Source organism: Erinaceus europaeus, chromosome 17 (genome assembly GCF_950295315.1).
Source record: "Erinaceus europaeus chromosome 17, mEriEur2.1, whole genome shotgun sequence".
NCBI classification, from domain to species: Eukaryota; Metazoa; Chordata; class Mammalia; order Eulipotyphla; family Erinaceidae; genus Erinaceus; species Erinaceus europaeus.
In genome coordinates, this window is record NC_080178.1 from 52,474,953 (window position 1) to 52,497,433 (window position 22,481).

At 42.7% G+C, this 22,481-nt stretch overlaps 1 non-coding gene and 1 pseudogene across 1 annotated transcript; both read left to right on the forward strand.

Moving 5' to 3' along the window:
- Window positions 1-10,490: 10,490 nt before the first annotated feature.
- Window positions 10,491-22,481, forward strand: part of LOC132533791 (polycomb protein EED-like) — a 213,781-nt pseudogene continuing 201,790 nt past the window's right edge.
- Window positions 14,007-14,136, forward strand: LOC132534180 (small nucleolar RNA SNORA3/SNORA45 family). The gene has a single exon (XR_009545853.1). It is a non-coding gene; the product is annotated as a small nucleolar RNA SNORA3/SNORA45 family (small nucleolar RNA).

Sequence of the window (22,481 nt, forward strand, 5' to 3'; positions counted from 1 at the left end):
AAGTCACTCTCCTTGCTTCCAACTTGTTATTTCCTAAGAGAAATGCCCTGTCATCTGATTCCACCCAGGTTTGCCCACCCTCCATAAAAGGAAAACCAATTTCCTCTGAGTAGAGACAGACCAAAACACTGTTGGTATATTTTTGTTTTCCTCCAGTGTTATTGCTGGGCTCGGTGCCTGCACCATGAATCCACTGCTCCTGGAGGCCATTTTTTACCCCTTTTTTTCGCCCTTGTTGTTGTAGCCTCGCTGTGGTCATTATTATTGCCATTGTTAATGTTGTTCGTTGTTGGAAAGGACAGGGAGAAATGGAGAGAGGAAGGGAAGATAGAGAGGGGGATAGAAAGATAGACACCTCCAGACCTGCCTCACCGCCTGTGAAGCAACTCCCCTGCAGGTGGAGAGCGGGGGAATCCAGGTCCCTGCACTTTGCACCCCATGTGCTTAACCCACTGCGCCACCGCCCAACCCCCACTGTTGGTAGATTTTTAACAGGCAACACAGCTATCCCCACACTAAACCCAGAGTTCTATCCTCCATAGAGTTCACTTGGCAGCCCCCACTCACCTGCATGAAGCCCTGTCAAGCCCCAGATCAGAGTGGCAGAAACGAGGAGAGGAGGCAACTTACAACCCCAGAGGGCAATTACTTGTCAAAATCCATGGCATCTTCATCTCACTGCTGCTTCAGCACAAAGTCTTTATCCCATTCTTTCTGTAGGCTGAAATTGATTTTATTCCTTCTATCCTGTTCTGCACATCTTTCTGCTAAATGCCTGGAGGAAAGGCAAGAGTCTGACTCCATCCACTGCCACCACCGCACCCCCAAGTCCTCTCTTCTTTGGATTCAGTGGGAAATCTGGTTTTGCTCTCGCTCTTTTAAATAAGAGGTAAAGGCAGAGGCCAGGTGGTGGTGCACCTAGTTAAAGGCACACATTACAGTGTGCAAGGACCCAGGTTCAAACCTCATGTCCCCAGCTTCAAGAGGGAAGTGCAGCAGGTTTCTCTCCGCCTCTCTCCCTATCTCTATACAAGATCGATATTTTTTTTCAAAAAATAAAAGGAAAAAAAGAAAAAGTGTCAATGACATGAGAAGGAACAGCGAACTCTAGCTCTCTGATAACTGAGGGGTCCGGGACTGCTTGCTTTCAGCCAAATCCCTCTTCTGGTCAATCAATTACCACTCAAAACTGTTCATTTCCTTTAACTGATTTAAAATCTCATCTCATAGGGTGACATGTGACATGTGACAGCTTCACAGTGTGACTGGGGAGAGTGAGATGAGAACCAGGGTGGGGTGAGCTAGGGCCAGTCATGAACTCTCCATGTGTCCACCCATGTTTCTACTACAGTGTCAAGGGGGTGGGGGAGGAGGGGGAGGGGAAGGAGGAGAGGGTTATGGTGGGGATGGAAGGCCCACACCCCTTACTGTTATTAGATTTTCTGCAGCATGTGTTTGTCTTGTTGCTGACTTTCAATGTGGCTCGAGATAATTTTTTTTCTTTTGTCTCCTACAGTGGCTTCTGTCTGTTCTTTCATACATTCTATGCTTCACTGCTGCTTTCTCTTTCTTCCCAACGATGGTGTAGGTGCCCATGGGCTTATAGATGGAAAGTCTTTAAGGTCTATGTCTCAGCTGGAACATAGAGCCATTGTGAAGGCTGCAGCTTTGGGCTACAGTGACAGACAGAAGTTGTATTTCTTTTTTTTTTCTTCCCTATGGGGTGTGTGTGTATGTGTGAGCAATCAAACACCAGATCCACAGGTGTGCAATCACAGAGTCTTTCACTACTAAGCTCTACCCCTGGCCCAAAGCCCTGCATGGTGAACAATACAGTGGACTATCTATCATGTCCAGAGAGTTGTCAGGTTAACTAGATAATGGTTTGAAAAGAGGATGATTTAGGCAGATACAAAAAGAAGGCATAGTGACTAAAAACATAAAAATGGTGGTGAAGCATGTTCACTACCATCTGAAATGAGGCTTCTAGAACCTTCTGCACCTACAGTCCACCTGAGATTCTTCCTCATGTGGAGACCTCAGTTCTGGGGGTATGGGGAGGGGCCCAATATTCTATGGAATAAGCTCCCACCCAGAGAGGAAGTGTCACTCTTGAAAGGCCACTGGCATCCCTTCAATCTGCCCTCCAGAGAGTGGGTTCAAACATTCCAAGACAGGATTATATTCAATAGAGAGGCAGAAACAACTCTTACATAAAAGTGGCATTCTTGTTCTTGTTTGCTCTGATAGCTTCTGCAAGGCTGAGGTTATAGGCTGCATTCATTTTTTTAAATATTTATTTATTTTTATCAATGAGAAAGAGAGTGATAGAGAGAGAGAGAGACAGAAAGGACAAAACATCACTCTGGTACATGTGCTGCCAGGGATTGAACTCAGGACCTCATGCTTGTGAAACAGAGCTTTGTCCACTATGCCACCTCTGGACCACTAGGCCACACACTTCATAAAATGTTCCTTTTTGGCATTTAGTCTCAACTTTGCAAGGAAAAAGAAAATAAATTTTGAAAGGCTGGAAATGTAATTCTGTTCACGCAGAATACTAATTTTCTAATCTTTCTTTCTACAAAGGCTACATTTCATAGGAGTCCAAATTATCGGCTTTTCTGTGTTTTTTGTTTGTTTGTTTTGTTTTTTGGCTGAGGAGAGGTTTTTCAGTCAAGACCTTTAATTTTCAAATCCAAGGTCTGGCCCAAGTAAGCCAAGCAGAATGGCACCTGAAAATGTGTGGCCATCTATGTTCTTTCCTGCACTCATGCATCAGTGTAGAGTAAACCCTCCATTCATCCTCCAAGCCCTTCGCCAATGCATTTATATAAGCTGTGAGGAGATCAGAAAGTAGAATCAGCTCCTAAACATAGTGCACCAAACATGCCTTTAGTCTGTTCCTGGAAACTTGGCCATGACCCAAACTTTATTCTCACATGAAATGCCTGATTTGGCACACTGCCAGGCAGATATGCGCAGGACATCTGCAGTGACCTTGTCTTGTCTGCTGCCCCCACTGCACCACCTCTAAATCAAAGCATTGCACTACCTGGTTCTTGAACACTGCTTCCTTCTCCTTAAGCATCCGATATCTCCAGAATCTGCTCATCCTCTAATTCCATTTTTGTTTGCCCACACTGTAATATACCGCACTATTGACCTTGTCGTATTACATGCAGAGATAGTATATTTCCTACAATGACACCATGTGTCTGTTCCTACCTTTTGCTTTTTTACCTTCACACTTCTTCTTGTGCTCCCCCAAGAATGGATTTCTCATGAAGTGTGGTTCATTAAAGGAGGTATCAACAGCAATCAGCAAGATGGGTGTGATAGTCTGAGCTCCTTGGTTTGTGGCAGTGGCCACAATTTTGCTTGATGTGAAGTGTCTACATCAACTCAGAATCCTTGTTCTCACAGTCGTCCTCTGGGGATGTGGCAGAGAGATGGTAGAATCACAGGTCTTTGCTAAGCTTTATGAGTGTCCAGAATATCTGCTTGATTAGGCCGGATTCATTAACATAGTAGAAGCACTCTCCTTGTAAGAAAACACAGATTCCCCCCTTTCTCTGCCACCAGAAGGTCTACTTCAGGACAATTTTGAAGAGCCACCTTGGCATGTGAGGAGATTTGGTGCAGGAGAGAAGCCGGGGAAGCTGTGGTGGAGTCCATGGCTAGCTGGAGCTTGTCTTTGAAGTCTTGGGCTTTTACGAGACTGTTATCCAAGGACCCTCTGACCACAAATGTAAGGTTAGAGATATGTAAGGTTGTTTTAGGGTAAGCATCAGAGACCACCTGAGGCCAGTTAAGTGAAATTTGAGTCTTTTTAAAAAAATATTTATTTATGTATTCCCTTTTGTTGCTCTTTTTTATTATTGTTGCAGCTATTATTATTGCTGTTATTGATGTCATCATTGCTGGGTAGGACAGAGAAAAGTGGAGAGAGGAGGGGAAGACAGAGAGGGGGAGAGAAAGACAGACACCTGCAGACCTGCTTCACCGCCTGTGAAGTGACTTCCCTGCAGGTGGAGAGCCGGGGTTTGAACCGGATCCTTCAGCCAGTCCTTGCACTTTGTTCCCTGTGTGCTTAACCCACAGTGCTACTGCCCAACGCCCAGAAATTTGAGAGTCTTTATTATATCAACAACTAAAATTACTGCTCAGAGTGCTGTCTGGAGTTTACTGTAGCACAACCATTTATAGAGGCCAGTGCAGGAAGCAAGCTAGGTTACAGAAGCCCAAGATGTGGGGGTTGGGCGGTCTGTTGCTGCAGTCAGGACAACTTGTTACGGAAACAATCAACAATCAACAATTAATAATTTCAGAACACTAGTATCTACTTTTTGTTGGCAAGTAAAGTGGTTGAATAGGTTCAGGTTAAGTCAAGATGGAGTCAGTTACATTAAGGAAGTGGGGATCGTGCCACATTCCCCACTGGTTTTAGGAGATAATACCTAAAATCTTGAAGATCGTCTTTGCCTGGTTTGCCTTTTGGTCTGATATTTTCAGTAATATTATCCAATGATATAATTCTGGTTTTTAACTTGAATTCAATTCTAGTAGTGGGTCAAAATGTTTATCTCGGGAGCTGGACGGTAGCGCAGCGGGTTAAGCGCAGGTGCACTAAGCGCAAGGACTGGCATGAGGATCCCGGTTCGAGCCCCCGGCTCCCCACCTGCAGAGGAGTCGCTTCACAGGTGGTGAAGCAGATCTACAGGTGTCTGTCTTTCTCTCCTCCTCTCTGTCTTCCCCTCCTCTCTCCATTTCTCTCTGTCCTATCCAACAACGACGACATCAACTACAACAACAATAACTACAACAACAATAAAAAGACAACAAGGGCAATAAAAAGGGAAGATAAATAAATAAAATTACAAAAAAATTTTTTTTTTAAAGTTCGTCTGTTCACTGGACCTGAATAGGGCACTAGGAGAATTCTCACTTCTGAGAGCATCCCAGCCAGCCTGATAAATCTGAAATTAACCTGCTTGTCTTCCTGGAGTGAGTGTCTGTACTTGGTTATGTAGAAGTCACAGACTACTGTCCAATGTTTCATTGTTGGTTTTTAACTTGAATTCAATTCTAGGAATGGGTCAAAATGTTGTTCACTGGATCTGAATAGGACATTAGGAGAATACTCATTTCTGAGCAGCACCCCAGCCAGCCTGATAATTCTGAAATAAGCCCGTCTCCCAGGAGGGAGTGTCTGGTGTTGGTTATGCAGAAGTCACAGCCTTAGACCCATTCTCTTTTTAGCCTGAGTCTGACTGTGACCTGCCTCTTCTAAACTGAGGTCTGAAAAGGTAATCTTATGCAGGGTGGATGGGGTTGACTTTGGGTTTTAGTATTAGTTTGAACGTCCTTTTTCTAGTTCTGGCACCAGATCCAGTACAGTGGTGTCAGAGTGGTATGCACTTGGCAGAGAACTTTGGAGGTCAGTGTTGGTAGCCTCGTGGAACCTGTGGGGCATTAAATTCACCTAGGAAAGGAAGGAACACTGTTTGGATATTTCTTTGAAGCTTCTGTGTTTGCTATACTTACATCCACAGTTTGAGGTTTCTGGAAACTAAGGAGAGAGGAGTGTTACAGCCGGTCTATAGATGACTCACAGGCTTTCTGAAAGCAATGCTACTGGAAGGCTTTCTTGTTGGGTGCTCAGTGACTAAAGCCTTGAGCTTACCATCCAATAAAGAATGTTCTCCCTACTCTTTTCCCTGACCCAGCATTCTAGTCCTTTTTCCAACTATGACACAAAATCCCTAGATAGCCTGGGTCCACCTGCATATTAGATGTCTGGCTCAGGCAAAAATTCCTTCTATCTCCCTCCAAGATGGGTCAGAGAATGTGGGTCCATTATTTTACAGAAATGATTCCCAAAGTGCAAGACTTGAGACAGTATTTGGTGCATTAGAGGACTTTATTACACCGGTGTATAAGAGACTCCAGGTCCCTCTGAGAAGTTCTCCCCACAGTTTTGTAAAGCACACAGTTTTAGTGAGGCCCCCTTCAGCAGAGGGGTGGAGGGAGCAGGTTTGTTTCACAATTACAAAGTAGGCAGAAACAGACAAAGGCAATCTTTCCAGTAACTGCTATAGATCTTCCTTATCCGTGGTTTGGTTAAAAAAGGGGAGAAAATAGTGCCTATCATGGATCAGTCTTGAGACAGCTCAATTTATTCCCTAGTCATCAGGTACCTTTAGCACTGCTGTCTGGGGCCCATTAGCTTAGCAATGTGGAGGGGAGGAGGGGTAGCAACTACAGCCACTGTTTTAATTGCCAAGAGAGCAAGCACAAAGAAAATGCAGTCTGAGGCTATGTGTCCATATCAGAGAGGAAAGGCACTTCTTTACCAGATACATAGATTAAAATATTCACATGGGTAAATCAGGAGAGTATGCACTCTATGTTCATCTCTTTCCCATAATAGTTATTTTTAATATTTTAATAGCTACATTATATATATATAATGTATATATATACATTATTATATTTTATTTATTATTATATTTTAATAGCTACATTATATATAATGTATATATATACATTATATATATATAATGTAGCTATTAAAATATTAAAAATAACTATTATGGGAAAGAGATGAACATATATATGTAAATATCACAACTTTCTCAACCACTCATCTGTTGTTGGGCACCTGGGTTGTTTCCAGGGTTTAGCTATTACAAATTGTGCTGCTGAACATAGGTGTACACATATCTTTTTGGTTGGGTGTTATGGAGTCCTTAGGGTATATCCCTATGAGAGGAATTACTGGGTCATAAGGAAGGTCCATGTCTAGCCTTGTAAGAGTTCTCCAGACTGCTCTCCACAGAGGGTGGGCCAGTTTACATTCCCAACAGCACTATAAGACGTCTCCTTTGTCTGCACAATCTCTCTAGCATTTGTTGCTGCTGTCCTTTTTGATATATGCCATTCTTACATGGGTGAGGTGGTATCTCACTGTTGTCTTTATTTGCATTTCTCTGATAATCAGTGACCTGGAACAATTTTTCCTATGTTTGCTAACCTTTTATCTCTTCTGTAGTGAATAGTCTGCTCATCTCCTCTGCCCATTTTTGGATGTGCTCATTTGCTAACACATTTCTAATAATGACTTGTTCTTTGAAATATTAAATCTCCTAAAAGCTTAGACCAAGGAGTACAGAGACAACTGTTTGCATTACTTTCTAAGACATGGTTTTTATAAAAATAGCATTAAAGGACATAAATTATGGTAAGGTTTTCTATGATATAGCAAATCTTAAGAATGGGGTTCTCAAAGTTAACCCAATTGCCAAATAATTTGGTTAGAGCAATCTATTGCCTTCTTAAACCCTAAGACATCAGGAACCTTCCCCTTTCCCTATAAAGCTAGTATTTCTCTCAGTCCTGGAACCTTAAGGGTGGGGCTCACTTTCCAGCATGCTTCTCTCAAGTCATACCAACTGATACTGCATCAACCTAATCAATGCAACCAGTACCACCTTGGCATGTTTCACTTCAGCCTGTGTTCAGAGGCGTCAGGCGTTGAATGTCAACTCTTCAGCTTCATTACCTTTCCTAGCTCATAGGTCTCCTTAATTCCATTTCAGGTGGTCTACTTCTTAACAAAGTCTCAAAACCTAGATATAGACCAGGGCCCATGAGATAGGGCATATATACACATGTATTCATAAATTAGGGGAGAATAAATACCTTTAAGCAAAGGTGCACAATATTTTGCAGTGAGTCTATAAGTGAAACAAAGTAGAAAAATTAAAAAGACACCATAAAGTACCTAATCAAATAGTTTCTACTTAGACCTAGATACCTATTTCATCTATTTCCTATTACACTTCCCTCCATCACTCCAAAGCTAACCTTGTCAAAATAAGGACTACTAAAGCTGAAAAAGGGCAAGAGACTGGCATACTTTAATGATGACTCTTTAGTCACTACCAGGCCACCCCATCACCCTAGTCAGGGAGTCCTGGGATTCCCACGGAGACACGATGGGCCTAGACCTCTAAGAGATCCCTGTCACCACTGCCACTGGTCATCTCCATCAGGACCAACATAATGGACCCCTTTGTGGGCCTCTTATGTTGAGGACCTTTCCCTCAAGGTAGATCAACAATGGTAGGACTGTTCAATTATCCAAAAGGAGGTTGGATAACTTACCCTACCTACCAGCCGAGGAAGATAGGTCCTGAAATTAGTGCAGCCTAGAGTGTTTGTAGTAGTGACCACAGAATCTGAGCTCAGACCTACAGGGATGCAGAGGTTACATAGGCTCCTGTGATGAATATGGGCCTCAGATCAAACTGGTGGGATTTACAGTTAACAATATTTATATAGTTTTTTCCATATTTGGGAACTACTCTCTTCCCTCATCCAGCTTTCCAGTCCTTTTTGCAACTATGATGCCATCTCCCCAGACAATAATTTGGGTCCACCTGCATATCAGATCTCAGGCTCAGGCAAAAACTAGTAAATAAAATATACCTATCTGCTTTTTCCAAAACAGAGACCCCAAATCTATATCTGCAATATTCTTGCCTTTAGGTTTATGATTAGTCAAAAATTTGATCTTCTTTATATCTTAACTCTTTTTCAGCTACCAATTTCCAGACTGTCGTGAGCATAGACCGAAAAAATGACCCTGATATTCATTAATTAAATAGGAGAAAGAATTCTGCCAGTGGAGACCAAGGCTGTTATTTTATAAGTGCTGCAGTACTCATTTAGTGACACTAGATGGGGCGGCTCTAACACTATGTTACACTTTAACATCACACTCTTACATTAAGTTATTGAAATGCAGTTTATAAATCTCAATAATATTCTGACATCAAATTCTTATAATTACAATTATGTATCCCAAATACCTCCTCAGTATAAGACAGGTAGGTGCGCAGGTAAGGTCACAACAAGTGATGTCCTCAGGTTGAGAAAGCTGGTCCAGGCAGAGTTCTGGTCCGGCTGGGTCCTGGTTCTGGTCCGGCTGGGTCCTGGTTCTGGTCCTGATCTGGTCTGGTTTTGGTCCTGATCTGGTCCATTTCTGGTCCAGGGAGATGGTCTGAATCCTTTACTGGCTTGGTTCGGAATCTGCAGATGCCTCCGTGACTGATGTCAGTGTGTTGATTGCCACGGGGTATGCTGGATGGGGGCTTCTGTATTTACAGACTACCATGCAGTTCAAAAGTTGCCATCCATGTTCAAAAGTCTGGTGCTTTTTATTCCTGAGCTAGGCTGGAGTGTGGATTAGGTCATTTCCAGTCAATGAAAATTGGGGGCTTCGTGACATGTACGTCTAACTTTATCAGGCTATACAGATGTAGCGCTTGCCCTGCACAGGACTATAATATCTTATGCTGGTGTAAGAAGCATTTGAGAGAACTCAGGGGCCGCATAGGGCTTGCCCTGCACAAGACTTTATCTTATGCTGGTCTGCAGGGGGCATTTCAAAGAACAACGGGGCTTGCTCTACATGTGACATTATCTTATGCGGGTGCAGGAGCATTTCAGGGCGTTTGTCCTGTATAGGACTGGATGGATCAGCCTGCCAATGCCCATGTTCATCGGGGAAGCAATTACAGAAGTCGGACATTGACCTTCTGCACCCCATAATGACCCTGGGTCCATACTCCCAGAGGAGTAAAGAATAGGAAAGCTGAAAAGTGCTCTGGCTAACTTTTAAAAATAAATAAATAAATAAATAATAAACAAGAGCACTTGAGAGTTTAGACCAATATTCCTAGTTCTAGATTGATTTCTTCCACTTGACCCAGCAGGAGCACCACCTGGAGGACACCTATCACTCAGTCTCATAAATATCCACGAGGGCTGAATAGGGCGGCCCTGAGCAGAACAAGGGGCGGCGCCAAGAAACCCATCCCAGGTCACATCTCCCTGGTCTGAGAGCACAACCCAGAGGGGACTTGGCCCGATGGGGCGTGGCCTGGATCAGCGCCCACGGGAGAACTCAACTGGTGCCTGCGCACCTGCCAGAGACTCCTCCACTAACAGGATGGGGGAGGCCAGTCCGGCTTCCTCTAGCTTTTCAATGCCGGTCTCAGTTTAAAAAGTTGGGCTGTGAACATCCCTGTGCATAACGTGAGGGTTTTAATATGGAGCATTGCGGTGGGCCACCAAGGCCGAATGGGCGAGTCCACAACCCAGACTTTAGTGTCTTCAATGAGGCCCAGCGCAGAGGGCTGGGCAGTGTTCCTGTAGCGTTTGCGTAGGAGCTGGGGTTGAGGGGAGACCCTCGGAGCCCGCCTCTGCTGTCCAAGCACCGGTGGCCAGGGGTCCTGCAGGGGTCCTAAGAGGAGAAGGCGAGGCGAGGCGAGGCGCTGCCTTCAGAGCCCGGCAATCACTCTCAGTCGTGGACGGGCCAGACACGTGCGGGCAGGCGCCCTGTGCCCCATTGTCAGCAGTGTGGCGGTCGCCCGCCCATGGAGGCTGGGAGCCCTTTGCCACAGTGGTGGCAGCAGGGGAACATGTCCAAGAGGGAGGCAGCTGTGAAGGCAGGAAGCTACATACCTGCCGCTAAGAAGCAGAAGCTGAGCAGCTAGGAGAGGAGAACAGCAACCGGGACCTGTCTGGGGATGAGATTGTGAGTGTGGCGCTGGGGCTGGCAGCACAGGGCTCTGGCTGTGCTCTGCTCCCACCCCGCTGGCAGCAGGGAGTCTGAGCAAGGACTCCTGGCTTCTTGAGGTTCTGGTTTTTACAGACTTATCTCCCTTTCCCTTTCTTCCCTTCCCCTTCTTTCACCACCCCTGGTCATTGATAATTGACATTGATAATTTAATAAATTAAATTAATTAAATTTATAAAATAAATTAATAAAATAAATAACATTGATAATTTTCTAAAACATTGTTAAAAGTTCTGTTAATGAGACTGGAGCAGGAACCTGGCATGTGCGGACTGGGGGTTCGAACCTGCGACCTTGCGTTTGCAAAACCTGCACCCTGCCTGCTGTGTCTCCTCCCCAACTTCCAGAGTCGGATCTATTACTGTTATGATTATGATGACAATTACTAAATTTTTTAAGCTCTGCCATGAACCTTGGTGAATCATCTAGGCCTGTATTGACTGACTGTGTTGAGGCAGTCACGAGACATGGAATAATAATAACAGGTTGGCATTATTAGGGCAAGGGAGACCTGCATAATGGTTCTGCACAATCACTTTTCTGCCTGAGGCTCCAGAGTTCCAAATTCAGCCCCCAGCACCACCAGCAGCCCGTGCTGAGCCATACTCTGATAAAAAGGAAAAGAAAAAAAAAAAGAATATTACCACTAAGCCCAGTTTCATTGTGAAGTTTCTATCCAGTGAGGTCCTCAAACTGTCTCAGTGACGATGTGTTCAAAGTTGCTCTTCAAAAATATGAAGCCTCTTCTGATAGATCGCAAGATCATAGCTTAAACTGGTTTGTCACAGGAGGCTGGTGTAAGTTTCTCAGGGTGTGTGATGTTTATTTGCTTTGGACCCCTGTTAGGAGTAAGGTTACATCTTACACATCTAGTCCCTAGAGTCTCCATCACTGAAATACACCAGCACAGACACAGCCTTTGCAAGCTAGGCCTTGACTTTCAAAGTATACAAGATAGTGGGGGCTTGTCTGTGGTATTTGTACTTGAAATTTCTGGAGACTGCATTTTACATCATTTTTCCTTTCCTGCTTGAGTTCCAATATTACTCTGTATTGGGAGTTTACATTTTGTTGCCCGTGTTTTATTGTTGTAGTTATTATTGATATCGTTGTTGTTGGATAGGACAGAGAGAGAAATGGAGAGAGGAGGGGAAGACAGAGGGGGGAGAGAAAGACACCTGCAGACCTGCTTCACTGCTTGTGAAGCGACTCCCCTTCGGGAGGGGAAGCAGGGGCTTGAACTGTGATCCTTACACCAGTCCTTGTGTTTTGCACCACCAGGAGTTGACATTTTTTACCTCTTTTACTCCTGTCCTTGGAAAATGTTTTATTCTCTTAAATTTTGTTAGGCAAGTTTTTGTAGTGATTAGAAGCCGAGACTGGATACAGTTAGTAGGTTAGAATTCCCACAGATAGGGAGTCGGAGGTATCACAGCAGGTTAAGCGCAAGTGAGTTTGAAACCTGCAGCCCTCCCAAGCAAAAGATCAGTTATGCGAAATAAGCCAGAATATTAAAGAGACTGGCACACATGAGGCCACATAGAGGTAGTATCATTCCGACCATTCTCACTGGGGGTGCTTTCTTTGTATTTTTTGCTGATATGTCAAGTCAACAATTCTAGAATGCACTTGGGACTTTAATGCTTAGAGGACTCTACTGTTTGTAGTGTCCAGTTTCTTCTTTTTTTCTTCTTGTGATAAAGGGTAAGTGACAGAGAATGAGATAGACTGTAACACCACTCCACCACTTGGCAAACCCCCCATCCATCCAAGATGTTACCATGTGGTGACTTGTGCTGGCACCTTGGTAAGCCATCTGCTGACCCCAACCTTCCCCTTTTTTCTTTTCTCTAGATGATAGGTGAGATATAAGAGAGAGAGAGAGACAGGAGAGACCCCACAGCACATCTCCAATACTCCTGAAGCCCTACCCCCACCCCACAATCTGTCTTCTATGGTAGCCTGGGACTCAGACCCAGGGTCTTAGACATGGTAGCCTGTACACTCCACAGGTGAGCCTGCTGACACCAGCTGGTATGCTTTTTAATCTTTATTTGGAAACAAAAAAGTCTGTTTCTTAGAAAATGCTTTTTCTTTTTAGATCAGTCAGGCTATCCAGTAAAAGTAATTTGCTACTAAAAAAGAGTGTTAACACTTGGTGGATTTTTTCCCTAAACTTATTCCTTGCAGGATGATGCTGTCAGTGTAGAAAGTGGCACAAATACAGAATGCCCCAATACACCTACAAATACCCTGAATACACATGGAAGGAAAAGCTGGTGGAAGGGAAATGGAAGTCAAAGAAATGTAAATCCTCCTTCAACTGTGTGAATAGTCTCAAGGTACGTGCTGAACACTCAGCATTACAGTTACTTTGCAGTGGAAAGCATCTTTAAGAAACTGTCCAGTTTAGAGTAATTCCAATTTACATTACTCTCAAGTTTTCTGTTTTGTAGTTGAGATACATAGTCATTTTGTATTGCTTAACTTTTTGCTTTGCTTTGTTTTAAATGGGTAATACTTGGCACAGCAGACTATTTTGTCTATGTTTTTATTCAAATTAGCTATTGTGGGAAATGTTACTCTTTTGATAAAAATCTTAAAAAATATAAGGAGCACTTGTTTGTAAAAATAGTTGACCATTTAACCTTAAGTCTCTATGAATCGAGTGATATTTCTGTGCAGTTCATACATATATGTTTTGTTTGTTGCTTGTGATTGCTTTCAAAGAAAAGGGTATAAATGTGGGCTGGGGAGATAGCGTAATAGTTATGCAAAAGAGACTTTCATGTCTGAGGCTCCAAAGATCTCAAGTTCACTCTCCAGCACCACTATAAGCCAGAGCTGAGCAGAAGTAAAAACAAGTGTGTGTGGGTGGGTGCGAGTGTGTGTGTAAGGAGAGGGTATAAATGTAATACATTTTTGATTGTTGAGTATTTGGGGAAGACAGACTAGGTTACATAAGTAATTATGCCCTCAGGGGAGACTGGTGGTGGCACACCTGATTTAGTGCCCATTATCTCCAAGTGCAAGTGCAAGGACCCAGGTTTGAGCCCACATTCCCCACCTGCAGGGTCACACTTCACAAGCAGTGAAGCACATATTTCTCCCTCCCATTCTCTATCTCCCCTTCCCCTCTCAATTTCTCTCTGTCTTGTCAAATTGGGGAAAAAATGAAAACAAAAAATGGCCACTGGGAGAGGTGGATTAGTAGTGCTGACACGGAATCCCAGCGATAACCCTGGGGGTGGTGAAAATTGCTTCCTCAGTAGATTCTATTGATAAGAGGGAGGGTTGACTGGTGCTTTTAGGTGTTTTCCTCTACATCTGTTCCTTTTCCATTTTGGAGCTGTGGGTTATTGAAACCAGAGTCATTCTTGGGTACCATCTTTTGTCTTAGTGTGCTTGGGTCCTTGGAGGGTCACTGCTGACCTTATTCTCTTGCTGTGGCCTTCCTGGCATAGTCAGTCACCAGGGCAGGGATATGCATTACATTGATATGTACTAAAAATGATGTCCACAAGAGGGAGATATCAGGACACTTCCTTAGTGGTTTGACCACTAGGTTTGCATGGGAGACCTCCATTACACCAAGGTTACTTTGGGAAAGTTGGTAAGAAGCATTACCACTTAAAGAGGAGTCAGAACTTTTGCTCAGTTGTCCACCCTGTTAAACACTGGACCTTGTGCAGAGTGCAGACACTGGAAAACGCTGCCAGAATTAAGACTGGAGCTACTCCCATACCTGATGTGGTGTGTTAGGGCTGCTACAGGGCTCTGGAGGGAGAGCTCCCAAAGCCCACTGATGTCCTGAAGACCACATTCTTTAGCAGAAGGGCTGAGAAGCTGACTGAGGTGTAGGGGGAAAGCACACAGAGGAAGAGTCATTAAAAGTACTGATTTTGATTCAAAATCTTATGATGGTTTAAGAAAATAGAAAGCAAGTTTCAAGCAGTTTTCTAGATAAGTACTTGTCACCAAGCCTCTAAGTTAAGTCTTTGTAACAAAATGTTACCATGCAGCCAGTGTTTGAAAATGTCATAACTGGGGGCCAGGTGGTGGGGCACCTGGTTAAGCACACACAGTACAGTGTGCAAGGACATGGGTTCAAGCCTCTGGTCCCCCCCACAAGCAGGGGGAGAGCTTCGCAAGAGGTAAAGCAGAGTTACAAGTGTCCCAGTCTCTCCCTCTGCTCCCCTCTCAATTACTCTCTATCTCTATCCAATATTAAATAAATAAAATAAATTTCTTCAAAATGTCATAACTGGACTGTTAAGTCTCTTTAGGTATCAGAAAATGATGATATATAAAACAGTGGCTTCCAGAATTTTGGAAGAATGTTGTATGGAGAAATGGTCAAGTGGCTTACCCTGTTTTTGATTTCTAAAATATTCATTTGTTTTGCTTCATGTTTATTTTATAGGAAGGTCACAACCAGCCACTGTTTGGGGTTCAGTTTAACTGGCTCAGTAAAGAAGGGATCCATTAGTGTTCGCAACTGTAGGAATCAACAGAGTAAGTCTTCCTGGATGTGAGCTGGTCGATGCAGGTGTGTGCATAAATACTGAATTGTGATGTCTTTGAAGTTTATGTAGTTGGCTTGGCTGTTTTTTGTATAAAGCTACAGGCTCAGGAGATATCAAAATGATTATACAAAAGGCATTCATCTCTGTCTCTTTAAGGACCCAGATAGAAACCCCAGTATCACCCATAGCCAGAGCTGAGCAGTGCTTTGGTTTTGGAGTCTCAGTCTCTGATTAAGTAATTTTAATATATATATATGTATATATTTAATTAAATTTTACATATATATATATATATATATTCTAAAAACTGAAGTACTTTAGAAATTGTCCTATCAGGTGAGGGCAGATCACAGAATGATTATGCAAAGAGACTCTTCTTTCTGGGGCTGGGTTGTAGCATGCCTGGTAGAGTGCAGTGTGTAAAGACCCTGATCCAAGTCGCCAACCCCCACCTACAGGGGGAATAGCTTCATGAGTGCGGAAACAGTGTTGTGGGTGTGTTTGCCTTCCTTTTCCTCTTAATTTCTGTCTCTTTCCACTATAACTTTTATTGATTTGTTTTATTTTAATAGTTTTACCATACCACTGTTCAGCTTTGGTTTATAGTGGTACAAGGCATTGGAGCCTCAGACATGAGAGTCTTTTTGCATAGCCATTATACTATCTACCCCCACCCACAATAAAAATTTAAAGAATATTTATTTGTTTATCAATGAGAGAGAGAACCAGATTATTACAGTCACATGCATACCAGGATTGAAATCAGCACCTCTTGCCTGAGATCCCAAGGCTTTAGACACTGTGCCATCTCTCAGGCTAGTTTGTTTTTAAAAAATTGTCCTATCAAAGCTAGTATTAATGACTTTTATATTTATTTGGATTTTCAGGGGAGTTTTTTTCCCTCTCATATTCTTTTTAATTTCTGTAGAATTATAAGCCATTTGTTTTCTAATTTTTACATTATTTTTTATCATTTATAAAGTGGAAATATTGGCAAGACCATAGGATAAGAGGGGTATAATTGCGCACAGTTCCCACCACCAGAACTCCCTATCCCATTCCCTCCCTTGAAGACGTCCCTATTGTTTATCTCTCTGGTAATATGGACCCAGGATCATTATGGGGTGTAGAACATGGAAGGTTTGGCTTCTGTAATTGCTTCACAAGGGCAGAGATTCATAATTCTAACCTGTCATGAGACAGATTTTTATATTTTATTATTTCAGTGGGGGGTAGATAGCATAAGGGTTATGCAAAGAAACTCTCATGTCTGAGGCTCTGAAGTCCCAGGTTCAGTCCCCTGCACTACCATAAGCCAGAGCTAATCAGTGCTCTGTTTTTAACCATATATGTGTGTATGAGTGTATATATATATGTATGTTTGGTTTTTTATTTGTTTATTTTTGACCTGAGAACCCTATAGTTCCCAGGTCTCCAGTACAGTCTCCAACACCGTTAAAAACCAGAGCTGAGCAGTGTTCTGGTCTTTCTCTCTGTATCTCTCTCATTACAATAAATAAAATATTAAAAGAGAAAGGAAGAACGGTGACTTGTCATTCAGTTATTTCTGACTGGCTCTAGTTGGAATACAGCAAGGGCCAGTATGCTGTAGTCTTGGGTGATGGCCACTTGATTTGTTCAATAGTTACTGATCTTTGTGAAAGTTGGGAAGAGATCAGAGCACTGCCTGGTTCTGGCATATGGTGGTGTCTTGGAGTGAAGCTGAACCTCAGGAGTTTCAGTCATACAAGCTTGGTGTGCAGCTTGCAGGGCTGCCTCCCTGGCCCTGGCCAGTGTTTGGGTAAATAAACTTCATTGGTACACAAGCAGTGTCTGGCTGTCACTGCAGAGTTGAGTAGTGCAGCAAAGAGCCAAATAATAAAAAAAATATTGAGTGGAAGGCATTGCTTTTGTTTATCACATGCTGTAGATATTTCTTTTTGTCTCCAGGGTCATCCCTGAGACTTAATGCCTGCATTACAAATCCAAATCCATTGCTCCTGGTAGCCATCTTTGTTCCATTGTTATTGCTATTGTTATTGTTTTTGTTTTGGATAGGATGGAGAAATTGAGAGGGGGAGAGAAAGATACCTGCAGATCTGCTTTGCCCATTGTGAAGCAGTCCTCCCTGCAGGTGGAAGTCTGGGGCTTGAACCAGCATTCTTGAGCCAGTCTTCGCACTCTGCACTATGTGCTCCTAACCCTGTGTGCCACCCCTCCATGTAGCTTTTTGATGAAAAGACTTGTTTAAATCTAATGGTGTAAAGAGAAATGAGAACTTCTGTGTCAGAAACTTTTATCGGTTCTTGAGAACCTCCACGTGTTGAATTATAACCCTTTTACTTTTTGAAAACAGTAACTTGTTAACTGACATATCTTAGGCTGATGAAAATGTTTACACTTGTGGTTGGACATATGATAGCAATACCAGCCATCTTCTGCAGGCTGTGGCTGTATGTCGAGGCATAATTAGGATTATTAATCCATAACAATGTAGTGCATAAAGGTAGGTTTCTGGTTCAGTTGTAGTGCAATTGCACTTCCCCCCCTCTCCTCTCCCCTCTCCCCTCTTCTCCCACTTACCCCCTCAGTGCACCCCTGAGTACTACCTCAGAAGTATTTCTCCTCATTCAGGAAAACTGTCATAGCACTGAAGCTTCCTTCAGTACTTTGGGGGCTCAAACTGGGCTCAAAAGTGCACGGCCAAGTAAGCATACTATAAAAGTAAGTTATGTTTGCCTGTTCTAAAATGTTTTTAAGACCTAAAGGTATATTTTTTTCTGCTTTTGAAAGTTTGAGCTCATACCTGTAAATTTACATGAGATACAAATATTTAAAGTTGCAGTATAATCCCATTTTTGTACTTTACACAGCTGATGTCCAAGCTTTTTAAAAAAAAATTTATTTATTTTGCCCTGTTGTTTCCCTTGTTGCATATCGTTGTTATTATTGCTGTTGTAATTGTTGTTGCATAGGACAGAGAAAAATCGAGAGAGGAGGAGAAGACAGAAAGGGGGAGGGAAAGATAAACACCTACAGACTTCCTTCACCACTGGAGCAACTCCCCTGCAGGTGGGGGAGACATGGGCTAGATCTGGGATTCTTATGCTGGTCCTTGCGCTCTGCTCAACCTGCACTTAACACACTGCGCTACCGCCTGACTCCCAAAGTCCAAACTTTTCAAGTTACTATATATTACTATATAAAAGTCTACAGTAAGTGATTTTGACCTTTTTTTTTTTTTGTCTGTGCTAGACAGACACTCTGGTGGCAATATTTGGTAGTGTGGAAGGGCACAGAGATGAAGTTCTGAGTGCTGTAAGTTGAGAGCTGCAGGGCAGTGACCTTCAGGTGCATGTAGCTGGGCATGGCCCTTGTGGGCCTCTTCCCTTACAAGAAAGAATATGATTTGTCTCATGGAATCTGCCAGCTTCACTGACTTATAGAATCGAGGTTTTTATCTTACAGGTGAAAACCTGAAGGAAGTTTCTTGGTTTTTGCTCCATATTCTTTTTTTTACCAAAGGACTGCTCAGCTCTGGCTTATGGTGGTATGAGGGAGTGCACTTGGGTCTTTAGAGCCTCAGGCATGAGAGTACCTTTGCATAACCATTTGCTGTCTACCCCCAACCCTTGATCCATACTCTTTTTTTTATTTCTTTGTTGGGAGAGTAGTGTTTTGCATACCACAGTAAATACAATAGTTTGTACATGCATAACATTTCTCAGTTTTCCACATAACAATACAATCCTCAATAGGTCCTCTGTCATCCTTTTCTAGGACCTACACTCTCCCCCCACCCCCAACCCAGAGTCTTTTAATTTGGTGTAATCCACCAACTCTAGTTCAGGTTCTACTTGTGTTTTCTCTTCTGATCTTGTTTTTCAACTTCTGCCTGAGAGTGAGTTCATCCCATATTCATCCTTCTGTTTCTGACTTATTTCACTTAACATGATTTCTTCATGTTCCATCCAAGATGCGCTGAAAATGGTGAAATCACTGTTTTTAATAGCTGAGTAGTATTCCGTTGTGAACATAGACCTCAACTTGCTCATTCACTAATCTGTTGTTGGACACCTGGGTTGTGTCCAGGTTTTGGCTATTACAAATTGTGCTTCTGTGAACACAAATCTTTTGGAAGGGTGTGTTGTATTCCTTAGGATATATCCCCAGGAGAGGAATTGCAGGATCGTAGGGCAGGTCCATTTCTAGTCTTCTGAGAGTTCTCCAGAATGCTCTCCCCAAAGGCTGGACCAATTTACATTCCCACCAGCAGTGCAGGAAGGTTCCTTTGACCCCACAACCTCTGCAGCATTTGTTGCTGCTATCTTTTCTGATGTATGACATACACACAGAAGAGAAGTGGTATCTGATGGTTGTCTTTATTTGCATTTCTCTAACAATCAAAGACTTGGAGAATTTTTTCATGTGTTTCATGGCCTTTTGAGTCTCTTCTGTTGTGAATATTCTGCCCATGGCTTCTCGCCATTTTTGGATGTGGTCATTTGTTTTCTTGTTGTTGAGTTTGGCAAGCTATTTATATATTTTGATTATTAAACTATTGTTATGTGATTCAGTTTCATTCTTCTGCATGTTTCAACCCATTTTTTCCAACACCATTTGTTGAAGAGACTCTGCTTTCTCCATTTAATAGTCTGGGCACCTTTGTCAAAGATTAGATGTCCATGATGTGGGGGCTTACTTCTGGGTTCTCACTTCTATTCCACTGGGCAGTGTGTCTATTCATGTTCCATTAGCAAGCAGTTTTGATGACAGTGACCCCATAATACAATTTTGAGATCTGGGAGTGTGATGCCTCTAGTTCTGTTCTTTCTACTCAAGATTGTTTTCGCAATTCTAGGTCTTTTCTGGTTCCAGATAAACATTTGTAACATGTGTTCTCCTAAAAATGTGTTTGGGATCCTGATGGGGATATCATTAAATTTGTAGATGGCTCTGGGTAGTATATTCACATTAATGATGTTAATTCTTGCTTGATAGTGTTTTTTAATGATATGTGTGGGGTTGTCAGAAAAGTCATGACACATTTTACATAGAAAAGTACTTCATTACTTTTCCTGCAACCCAAGACATAATACAGGTTTGTGTGTTAAGGAACTGGGTTTAAGTTACTTACTATTAATAGTTGGTTACAAGATTATAAGATATACACTTTATAGTTCCATACCATGTCCACCCTTCCACCTCCCAAAGCTAACCACTGTAGTTCTCTTAATTCTTAACAGTTTCCTTGCTTCTGTTTTGTTTGGATGCCCCACCCTTTGACAAGTTCATGTAAATCAGTTCTTTAAATTCTACATATGAGTGAAACTATCTGGTAGTTTTCTTTCATCTGTTTACTTATTTCACTAAGCATAATCACCTTCAGTTCCATCCATTTGTCCCAAAGGACACAATATCATCTTTTTAACTGCACAGTAGTATTCCATTGAATATATATGTCATAACTTCTTTGGCCAGTCATCTGATGAGGGTCATCCAGACTGCTTCCACTTTGGCTATTTTGAATAACGCAGCTGTGAACATAGAGGTGCATATGTCCCTTCTAATTGGCACTTGAATGGGATGCTTTTTTGTTCTGATAGAAGGAGAGACACCGCAGCACCAGAGCTCCTTTTTCCATAGTACCCACCATATAGTGCTGGGCTTCAGATCGGGGCATTGCGCTGTGTGATGAACTCTCTCTTGTTCCCTCATAATATAATTTTAAATACTAAGTGTGTCCTACCTACCTACCATTGCACTGCTCAACTATGGCTTATGGCAGTGCTGACGACTGAGCCTGGGGCCTTGGAGACTCAGGCATGAAATTTTATGCAGAACCATTTTGCAGTCTCCCCTTCCCCTGAGTTAATTCCCCTCCACTGAAATAGGTACACTTCTTTATACTTGGGTGTTCTGACTCATTTGATGTCACAGTACCTCCCAGACTGGGTGGCTTCAGGTTTGTTTGAAAGTGAAGTGACAGAGCTACTTATGAGAAGAATCCCCCCTTCAACTTAACTTTTTTTCTGCTGTTTCTCCTGGTATGGGGTTTTTCTCTCTCTCTTCCCTCCTTGGAGCTTCATGTGGCCCAAGCATAATTCTGAGACGGGTGTAATGTACCCACTCCACATTTGCAATACTTAGATTTTTTAAAAAATTTTTAAAATTATATTTACTTATTGGATAGAGACAGCCAGAAATTGAGAGTAGGGGGAGATAGACAGAGAGACACCTGCAGCCCTGCTTCGCCACTCGCAGAGCTTTCCTCCTGCAGGTGGGGGCCAGGGGCTTGAACCTGGGTCCTTGCACACTGCAACATGTGCGCTCAACCAGGTGCGCCACCACCCGGCCCCACAATGCTTAGATTTATCGAGGTAGTTTCATCCCCCAGTGAAGTGATCACTTGCTTTTATCACTACCAAATAATTTTTGTTTATAGCCTCTGGTGGTTTGTGCATTCCTTATGTAAGTGATCAAACAAATGAATGTGGCAATTTCATTCTTCCTTATTTTGTTTTATATCTTAATTTTTATTTATATAAAGGAAACACTGACTAAAACCACAGCATAAGAGGGGTACAACTCCACAAACTTTTCACCACCAGAACTCTGTGTCCCATCCACTCCCTTGATAGCTTCTTATTTTTTATCCCTCTGGGAGTATCGACCCAGGGTCATGGGGTCCAGAAGATGGAAGGTCTGGCTTCTATAATTGCTTGCCTGCTGAAGATGGGCATTAGCAGGTTGATCCATTCTCCTAGGCTGTCTCTCTCTTTCCCTAGTGGGGTGGGGTTCTGGGGAAGTGGGGCTCCAGGACACATTGATGGGGTCATCTGTCCAGGGAAGTCCGGTTGGCATCATGTTAGCATCTAGACCCTGGTGGCTGAAAAAAGAGTTAATATATAAAGTCAAACAAATTGTTGACTAATCATGAACCTAAAGGCTGTAAAAGTGCAGATGAAGAGTTTGGGGTTGGGGTGGTCTCTGTTTTGTAGATAGCTAGTAAGCCTATTTTAGTTATATTCCAAAGGACCCATGACTATACTAGTTGTGTTTTTTTTCTTCCTGAGAATGACATTTGACATGAAAGTGGATCTAAGTTACTGTCTGGGGAGATGATATCATGACTGGAAAAAGGACCCGAAAGCTGTATCAGGGAAGAGAGTAGTTCCCAAATATGGGAAAGGTGTATAAATATTGTGGACTGTAAACCTCATCAATTTGATCTGATCCTGGGCTCATATTCAGCTTAGGAGCCTATGTGACCTCTGCATCCCTATAGATCTGAGCTCACATTCTGT